This window comes from Lactuca virosa, chromosome 1 (assembly GCF_052849685.1).
Source record: "Lactuca virosa cultivar CGN04683 chromosome 1, Lactuca_virosa_CGN04683_v6, whole genome shotgun sequence".
Lineage (NCBI taxonomy): Eukaryota > Viridiplantae > Streptophyta > Magnoliopsida > Asterales > Asteraceae > Lactuca > Lactuca virosa.
Genome location: NC_136426.1, coordinates 322607759 through 322617468, shown reverse-complemented (window position 1 = coordinate 322617468; position 9710 = coordinate 322607759).

Genomic DNA, 9710 nt, shown 5'->3' with positions numbered 1-9710 from the left:
TGATTTCCGGACCCGTAAGAGTGTTGTCAGGAACTGGTCCTTTAGCTAACTGAGTGTCACACACCTCAGCCCAGCACAGAGGGGATCTACACTTCCGGCCATAGAGCGCTTCAAATGGAGCAACCTTTATGCTCGTGTGATCACTGTTGTTGTAAGAGAATTCGATGAGGGGTAAGTGAGTATCCCATGTCTTCCCAAAGTCGATCACACAGGCTCGCAACATATCTTCCAAGGTTTGGATAGTCCTCTCACTCTGTCCGTCGGTCTGTGGATGGTAGGCCGTACTCATGTCCAGCCTCGTTCCTAGGGAGCTTTGTAATGACTGCCAGAACCTCGAAGTGAATCTACTATCTCTATCGGAGATAATAGATATAGGAATACCATGCAGTCGTACGATCTCCCTAATGTATGTTCTTGTGAGCTTCTCCATTTTGTCGGTCTCTTTGATGGGTAGGAAGTGCGCGGACTTAGTCAATCTGTCCACGATGACCCAAATGGTATCAAGCCCACCCGTTGTCTTGGGTAGCTTGGTTATGAAGTCCATAGTGATCCGCTCCCACTTCCATTCATGTATCTCCGGTTGTTGTAGTAAACCTGATGGTTTCTGGTATTCGACCTTAACCTTTGCACAAGTAAGGCATGTACTCACGAAGGTAGCAATCTCTGCTTTCATGTTAGGCCACCAGTATAGCTTTTTAAGATCCAGATACATCTTATCTGAACCCGGGTGGACGGAATATCGAGTGTTGTGCGCTTCCTTCATGACCAAGTCTCCGAAGCCATTGTGTCTCGATGTCCAGATCCGGTTCATGAGGTATAAGGCTCCGTTACCCTTGACTACCAAGTTCTTATCCATTCCACGCAGGGATTCTCCCGCCACATTTTCAGGTTTTAAGGCTTCGAACTGAACCTCCTTAATTTGTGCGGATAGATGCAAATGGATAGTTATAGTTAGCTTTACTCGGATGATAACGAATTTCGCATTCGTAGTCATTGAGTAGTTCGACCCACCGTCGTTGTCTCATATTGAGCTCCTTCTGGTTGAATATGTGTTGTAGGCTTTTGTGGTCTGTAAAGATAGTGCTCTTCGTACCATACAGGTAGTGTCTCCAGATCTTCAGGGCGAACACAACCACTCCTAATTCGAGATCGTGTGTGGTGTAGTTGACCTCGTGTGTCTTCAGCTGTCTTGAGGCGTAGGCGATGACCTTACCTCGTTGCATCAGAACACAGTCGAGCCCCTGGTTGGATGCATCGCAGTATACCACGAAGTTGTCTATCCCTTCGGGGAGGGATAGTATCGGTGCGGTGCATAAGGCTCGCTTCAGCGTTTGGAACGCCTTCTCTTCTTTCTCTTTCCAGTCAAAGGCCACGCCTTTCTGGGTCAATGTCGTAAGGGGTTTCGCAATTCGAGAGAAGTTCTGTATGAATCTGCGGTAGTAGCCAGCGAGGCCTAGAAATTGACGAATTTCCGTAGGCGTCTTCGGTGCTGACCAGTTCTCGATGGCTTTAATTTTCGAAGGCTTCACGTGGATTCCTTCTTCGCTAACCACGTGTCCTAAGAATTCGACTCTTCGGATCCAAAATTCGCATTTAGAGAACTTCGCATAGAGCTTCTCTGATCGCAAGGTTCCTAGGACTTGTCGTAAATGATCGCTATGTTCCTCCTTACTTCGAGAGTAGATAAGTATGTCATCGATGAAGACGATGACGAACTGATCCAAGTAAGGACGGCATACTCTATTCATCAAGTCCATGAATACTGCGGGCGCATTGGTCAATCCGAATGGCATCACTACGAACTCGTAGTGTCCGTAACGAGTTCGGAAGGCTGTCTTCGGAATATCTTCCTCCAGCACTCGTAACTGGTGATACCCGGACCTCAGATCAATCTTGGAAAAGTAACTCGCCCCTTGCAGCTGGTCGAATAAATCGTCTATGCGAGGAAGAGGGTAATGATTTTTGATCGTAAGTTTGTTGAGTTCCCTGTAATCGATGCACATACGGAACGATCCGTCTTTCTTCTTCACGAACAAGACTGGTGCTCCCCAGGGTGAGAAGCTTGGTCTTATAAAACCCTTGCTGAGCAGTTCGTTAAGTTGACTGGATAGTTCTTGCATCTCAGCAGGTGCTAGACGATAGGGCGATTTGGCTATGGGGGTAGCCCCTGGAATTAAGTCGATCCTGAATTCGACTTGACGTTGGGGAGGTAAACCCGGTAGCTCTTCCGGAAAGACGTCGGGGAAGTCGCGTACTACGGGGAGGTCTTTCAGGTCTTTTGTTTTCTGGCTTGTATCGAGAACGTGCGCCAAGAACGTACGATATTCCTTACGCAAGTACTTCTGGGCTTGAATACTCGACATGATACGAAGGCTCGTACTGGGTTTGTCTCCGTAGATTAACAAGGTTTCGTTATTCGGTAGATTTAGGCAGACTGCCTTCTCGAAGCACAGAATATCAGTACGATGGAGACTCAACCAGTCCATGCCCACAATGACATCGAAACTTTTGATTGATACAGGTATGAGGTCGATTGGAAATGAATAATTATCTAGCGTGAGGGTACAACCTATGTAAATCTCGTTAGAACTCTCTGTCTTTCCGTTAGCCATTTCTATGATGAAGGTTTCTTTTAGTGCTTGCGGTGCTTGATTAAGTAAGTGTTTAAATTTTTGGTTTACGAAGCTCCTCTCTGCCCCACTATCAAATAGGATACAAGCATAAGAGTTATCGAGAAGGAACTTACCCATGACTACTGTGGGGTCTGCCACGGCTTCATTGTGGCCAATAGCAAGTAGTCTTCCTGCTCCTACCGCATTCCCAGCTTTCGGACAGTTTCTTTTGAAGTGTCCTGTCTCGCCGCACCCGTAGCAGGCCTGGCTCACTCCCGCACCGGGAACCTGGGTAATGGGTTTGGGTGGTGTTCTGCAAAACCGGGCGGTATGGCCCTTTCGGTCCCAATTAGTGCAGTGTATCTCCCAGCAGGGGCCGTTATGATGGAAGGAGCACTTGGTGCACTTGGGTAGGGTCCCTGCGTATGGTTTGGCTGGTACAGGGGCGACAGGGGTTGTGGCAGCATGGACAGCCACCGTCTGTTGTTTCTTGGAAGAGGGTTGAGTTGATTTGCCCTTCTTTCGGTCCCAACGCTTCCTCTTGTTGTCAGCTGTTTTGGTTGGTGCGGGGGCAGTCATTGTAGTTGTTGTTGGAGTAGGAGGAACTTCGTGATCGATGAGCCTTTGGGCCAATTCCTTGGCACTATCAAAGGTCGCAAGGTGTGATGCTAGAACGTTCCCTCGATATGGGGGTACCAGACCCCAGATGTATCTTTCGATTTTCTTGTTTTCGGTGGGGACCATGTTGGGACATAGAGTCATCAGATCGCAGAACCTGGCTGTATAAGCCACTATGTCGGAACCCTTCATTTTGAGGTTCCACAGTTCCTCCTCGAGCTTCTGAATTTCGCCCCTCAGGCAGTACTCTCTTGTCATTAGGTCCTTCAGTGTATCCCAGCCCATGGCGTTAGCTGCTACCAGTGAGAGTGATTTGACATGGCCATTCCACCACATCAGGGCCCTTTCGGTGAAGGTGCAAGCAGTGAACTTTATCTTGCTTCCCTCAGGGCATGAGCACATCTCGAAGATTTCTTCTGTTCTCTCGATCCATTGGGACAGTGCAATGATCCCTTCAGTTCCGTTGAAGTAGGTTGGTTTGCAGCTGATGAAATTTTTATAGGTACACTCCCGTGTACGTGGGTGGATTTCACCATGGCTAGAGTTTGTGCCAGTTCCAGCTCTACTTGCGCCACCAGAGATTACTTGGGCCATAGCTGCGGTCACAGCTGCGGTCACCGCTGCTCGAAAGATCACCGCATCGAACTGCGGAGGGGGTGGTGGTGGTGGAGTTTGATTCACAGGCGTGTTTCTGGTCGGACGCTTTCGAGGTGGCATCTTTTACTGAAAGTCTATAAATATGATGATAATAGTAAGAATCAATTGTAAGTATGATGAGAGTGTTTCATGGACTAAATCGCCATAGTCCAACTATCAAATAGAGGTATAACAATAGAGTAGGGAAAACACAAGAGAAAGGACTTTCCTATAGATTAGATAACTGCCAATATTTTTGGTATTAATGATGTAAAATGATTCTGAGAAAAATGACCTAACAGTAGGTGTTACATCAAACCATAAGGGAAAATGTTGGCAGCTTAGAAGTCTAGTTAGAGTACTTTTAAAAGTTAGGAATGTTTTGCAGACAAGTGCTCCATAGAGCACAGAAAAGAAAGGCTATTCCAAAATCAGAAGAGAAAGATGAGTCGACATCTTCTACCGGCGACGGGTATCCCTCGGGTGAACCCTCAGATCTGCCAGTTGACGTATAACTTCCTGAAGATGTCGCTCCTGCGCCCTCTGACGTAGTCGGAGTTCCATGACTTCGGCTCGGGATGCAGCTAACTGCTGTTGCAGAGCCTCATTGGTTCTCCTGGTCCTTTCCATAGCCTCTTCGAGTTGGCGAATGTGGACTGTGTTAAGGCCAGAGTTGGCGTAACTTCCATTACTCGGTCGATGGCTGCATGACCTTGCTCAACATTCCGAGCAATCCTACGGACCATGATGGGTAGGACACGGTCAGCTGAGCCTCCCTCGCTTAGATTGTAAAAACTCCGGTCTCCATTATAAGGTAAGGGCTGACCCTGCTCATCACTCTAACGATTCAAGGTTGTTGCCCACAAGGGAGTGGGACCTTGAAATGCCGGACGGGGGTTGAGGTTTGGGACTTGACTTTCTTGGGGTAGGTTGTTGTTGACCTCTGGTTCGGAGTCGGAGCCATCCGAAAAGCCTTCTGCGAGGTGATCATCCAAAGGGATTGGGTGATCATCTTATGGCTCATCATCAAGCCATCCACCAATGCCTTGGTTGGGATAATACGGATTGTCGGGGAGATGGAAGCCAGCCATGTTATCTACGCGAGAATGGGGAAAAGAATAGTTAATAGACGTACTAATGAGGATCCTTTTTAGTTTGCACATAAGTAATTATAGTAACACAAAATACTCCTATAGTATTCTGTTCTAATGTTCCTGTTGTAGTAGTGTTGGTAAGTTTTTAGACTTGTTGCAACACCACAATCATTCTTAGGCACATGCTAGTCACTCCTCGGAAAATATAGTTGAACAGGCTATATCCCCCTAGATTTGACTATATGTCTCTAAGCCTAATTGTGCTGTTCAACAATCGTAATACTTTTGTTCTGTTCTAGTATGATACTGACAATGGTATGAATAGATGTATATATACTTAGTTAAATATTTTATTATTTAAAAGTATGTATTCTTGGTCAGAGTGTTTTAATCCCGTTGCGTTTATAGTTTGTATATCTTTTATGGGTTGATATACTTGATTCACTATAAACAGTACTCTGATACCAATATGTCACACCCCAAAACCGGAACGGCGGAAACGTTCTGGGGTGGAAGACGTCATGTAGAGTATCACAACAAAGCATAATAGTAAACAAGCAACAACATCCATTGCATTAATAGAATAATTTTAATACAAGCGTGTTCTGTATAGTATGTAAGACACCAAAATGGATAATCAAAATAAAAGATGAGTCTTGTATATGCTCCATCCTCTCAAAAGCTTCATCGGTACCTGTCTACTGATGACCTGAGAATACAAGTTATTTTGAAAGAGTTTATCAGCATAACACTGGTGAGTTCATAAGTAATTAGTGTCATTGCTTGTATGAAAATATTTGTAACAACGTAGCATATATGTTCGTAGTTGTTTGTAATTGCTTTGTAAATGTTTGTAAATAGTTGAACTCTCTAGACAATCCTATATTTTCTACTAAAATGTAGCCTTCTACCAAGACCCGACTGTTTGTATGTTTGTTCTTTGTAGCGTAAGAGTTTTCCCCAGTGAAACTAAAATATAGTTTACTTAAATGTGTATGTGACAAGGTCACAAGGTAAATGTCATAGGAAAATAATGTTTTACCTCAGCAGTGACACGGCTGGTCATAAAGTGATGAAGTATAGACTCCAGGTAGTACTAAATGTACAGTACACCTCGGGGAGTCTAAAGAAAGTGAAAATGCAGACACTAGGTGGTATTAAATGAACAATACGCCTCGAAAAGTCTGTTTTGCCTTTAATTCTTAATTAGTTAATTAAAGGTTTGAATGTGAACTCGTATGTAACCATACTGATCGACGGCTGAATAACTGATGACCCTCTGGTGTCATATGTAGTGAAGTAACATTCTGTCACCCCTTGGCCTTACCGGTTGGGACTGTAGCTAGTAGTCAGGGTGTGGGAGTGTCTGTCACGTATAGATCTATACACACAATGCCCGCTCTCCCTCCAGGAGACTCTGGTTACAAAGTGATACCACAATGAAGTGACGTATCGAGAAGTAGTATGTCACATTTTGTTCATAGTATTCAGAAGTTTGTATAGTATGTTATAATGTAGTGGTGTTTTCTCTGTACTAGTACATAGTATATTCTCTTGTATAGTATATAGTGTGATCTCTTGTATGGTATATTGTGTGTTCTCTTGTATGGTATATAATGTGTATTCACTCATAACTGTACTGACTCTTGTATGTGTCGTTGTAATAGTAGTAGTGAGTGGTAAACCCTTAACTATACCTATTATAGTTAAATAGTAATGATGTTTGTATTCCTTCGTTATACAAAGGTACTGAACTGAAGTGAAAGCTTTTATATCCAACACATATATATATGATATATAACTAAGATTTCAATGACATTCGGACAAATAACAGGATACCCTAAGTCCACAACCAAACAAGGAACAGGAAATAAGGTGAGCTATCAGTCCTAAGCCCTTCAAGTCTTACTTATATAAATATATTGGTGTAGATATGGGTTTGAAAATAATGTAAGTTTAAAAGAGTTTGAAAACAGTTTTAGCATTTAAAAGAGTTTAATAAAAGGTTTTGAAGTGCTTGAAATCCATAAGTTTGCTAGCAACTTGAAAGTAATAGTAAATCTTTTATGTTTGTTCTAGTTATTAATCATAGGTGATTGAAACAATAACTAGAATATTTCAACTTGTATTCCCCCCCCCCCATAAAAGCATTTAAAATCATTTCAAAGGTTGATTTAGGGGTATAAACTCACCTGAAATGAGTGATGCGAATGTAATATCGGAAAAAGAATGCTAAGTGTCAAGTGAAGTTTTGAGCACACGTACAGATCCTATTTGGCATATAATGACATATATATGTATACAATTAGAGTATATTCAACTAGTTAAGAAGGATAACACCCTTATAGTCTAGGAAACACTTATATGGAAGTGTTACAATCACCAAGGATTGCATAATAGGAGTGTATGGTCACCAAATGGAGCTTTCGGTCCAAGTGGTATGTTCCTAGGAGCTTTCGGTCCTAATGGTATTCTCGGTCCGAAGGGTTCTCGGTCCGAATAGTTCTCGGTCCGATAACCGAAAACTCAAGATCTTTGGTGCATATGGTGTTTTTCAAGGGCGTTCAAACATGCATAGGGGTTCTAAGTTTTATCCAAAGCCTTAAGTGCGTTTTAAGGTCTTAAAGGCAACTTTCTTTAGGGTTTTCGGTTTAAGGAGATGCACTAAACCGAAAACTCCTTTTGTTCTTGGAAAAAGACGATTTCAAGGTCCTAAATCAAGTATCCTTACTAGATAACACGTGTAGGAAGTAGATACTTACAATATGGAAGCAAAGAAGGGTGTTTTCGGCCCAAAACACTATTGTGTGTTCTTGGTGTTCTTGGTGTTATTGAAGAACACTTGAAGATTTAATAAAAAGATAAGATTTCATGGATGAAATCATGTATAACCACTAGATGAAGTGTTGTATCAACAAATCAAGAGAATAAACACTTACATTTTTGGAAGATTTGGAAGAAGCTCTTATGATAATTGAGAGAGAAAGTGGGTGTTCTTGAGTTTGGAAGTAAGAAATGAGGAAAGGAAGGTGTAAACTCATGCCTTAAGCATGAGTTCTCGGTCAAAGGGGTTTTCGGCCCTGCCCCTTATGATTGGCCGTAACACCTTGTTAAGGTGTTATTTGTTTTAATTGTTCCCCAATAATCCAAAAAAATACTTCCTTTCGTTTATTCTCTTGAAGAATAAATATCTAAAAATACCCAAACGGACTTTAAACCGAGCTAAAAATTAGCAGAAATGAATTTGACTTTTAGTTGAAGTGTTTGACTGTAGAGTTCGTACAAAAGAAAATTTCGGGTTGTCACAATGTACAGAAGTCACATAGACTTTGTCAATTACAAAACTTTCCATTGGAGATTGTTGCAAGACAATTCCATAGATCCGAAGTCTCATATTCAAACAACATTCCTTTGAACATACTTCTTGCATAAAAGTTTCTACCTTTCTCATAGATTCTTGATATCCAACTCCCATCATCGAAACATTTCCATATTTGCCATATGACAACTCATTGTTAATAGAATCCTGTCTATTCATAATAATGCCAATATGGTACATCCATCATTATACTTCCAACTATCCATAAGCAACCAATCTTTGGCGAACCTTGGATTGTTCTTAGTAGTTGTTTAATAACTTTAGTCATATCCAGTTCTAGTCCTTTTTCCCTCTTAATGACTTAGGCATTTAGAAAATTAGAACACATGAATATTATAACATATGCAATCGACCCTATATCCAAAGCATATAGGACACGATTCATAATGTCTTGCGTAAAGACATGATACTTGATCAGTCTTTTGCTATAGTATTTCTATTTGCCATGTTCTCACAATTCGAACTATGAAGAGGGATGCCGTAATCATAATCGAATTTTGAGAATGCAATTAACATTTCCATATATAGAATTTCCTTATGTCGAATCTTTTCAACATAACATTCATATATGTCTTTGACTAAATTTCATTAAAAATCTCAATCTAAACTTTTAGAATTGAAAAATCAAGTATAAGTTCATCTCCCTTAATTATGGCAAAACAACTTTTCAACCCTGCAACCTTACGAATTGAAACTTTGTTTTCTATAATTAACATTGCTAACTTGCAACACTTACCATAAAAATTATGCTCCCACTAGCTGTGACATAAATCCAGAAATCACCTGGACTTCTAGAAATCAATACTTTATTGACTTTCTTACCAAAGTTCAGATTTCTGACACGAGATGCTTTGATAAGCCTTTATCTAAGCTCACACACCTTTTAATAGAAAGCTCATATGTGTGTCTAAGCAATTTTAGAACTTACAGGAATAAGTCTCAAATGTTTAGACCTTTTGCCATTTCTCACAATTCGAACTATGAAGAGGGATGCTGTAGTCATAATCGAATTTGAGAATGCAAATATCTCAATTGTTAACTCTTTAAAATCTACTTAGTGAAAGTGTTTCCTCACAATCATTTTCATGAATTGGAGAGAAACCTTATGAGACTTAGATTTTTTATGGTGTATGTGTTCCTATCCATGTGAATTTGTCATAACCATAATCTTAAGATATGATTAGTGAAAAATCCAAACTCATATGGACTGAACTTGTTCAATCTTAATTTCTTGCCACCTGGCAGCACAAGGGCCTGCCATTGTTTCGAGGTTGTTATGCAAACAATTGAGAACTCATAGAACTGACATGCATAGTCAACTTTAACTGAAATAGCCACAGAAACAAGAATATGTCAACACGATAGGTTACA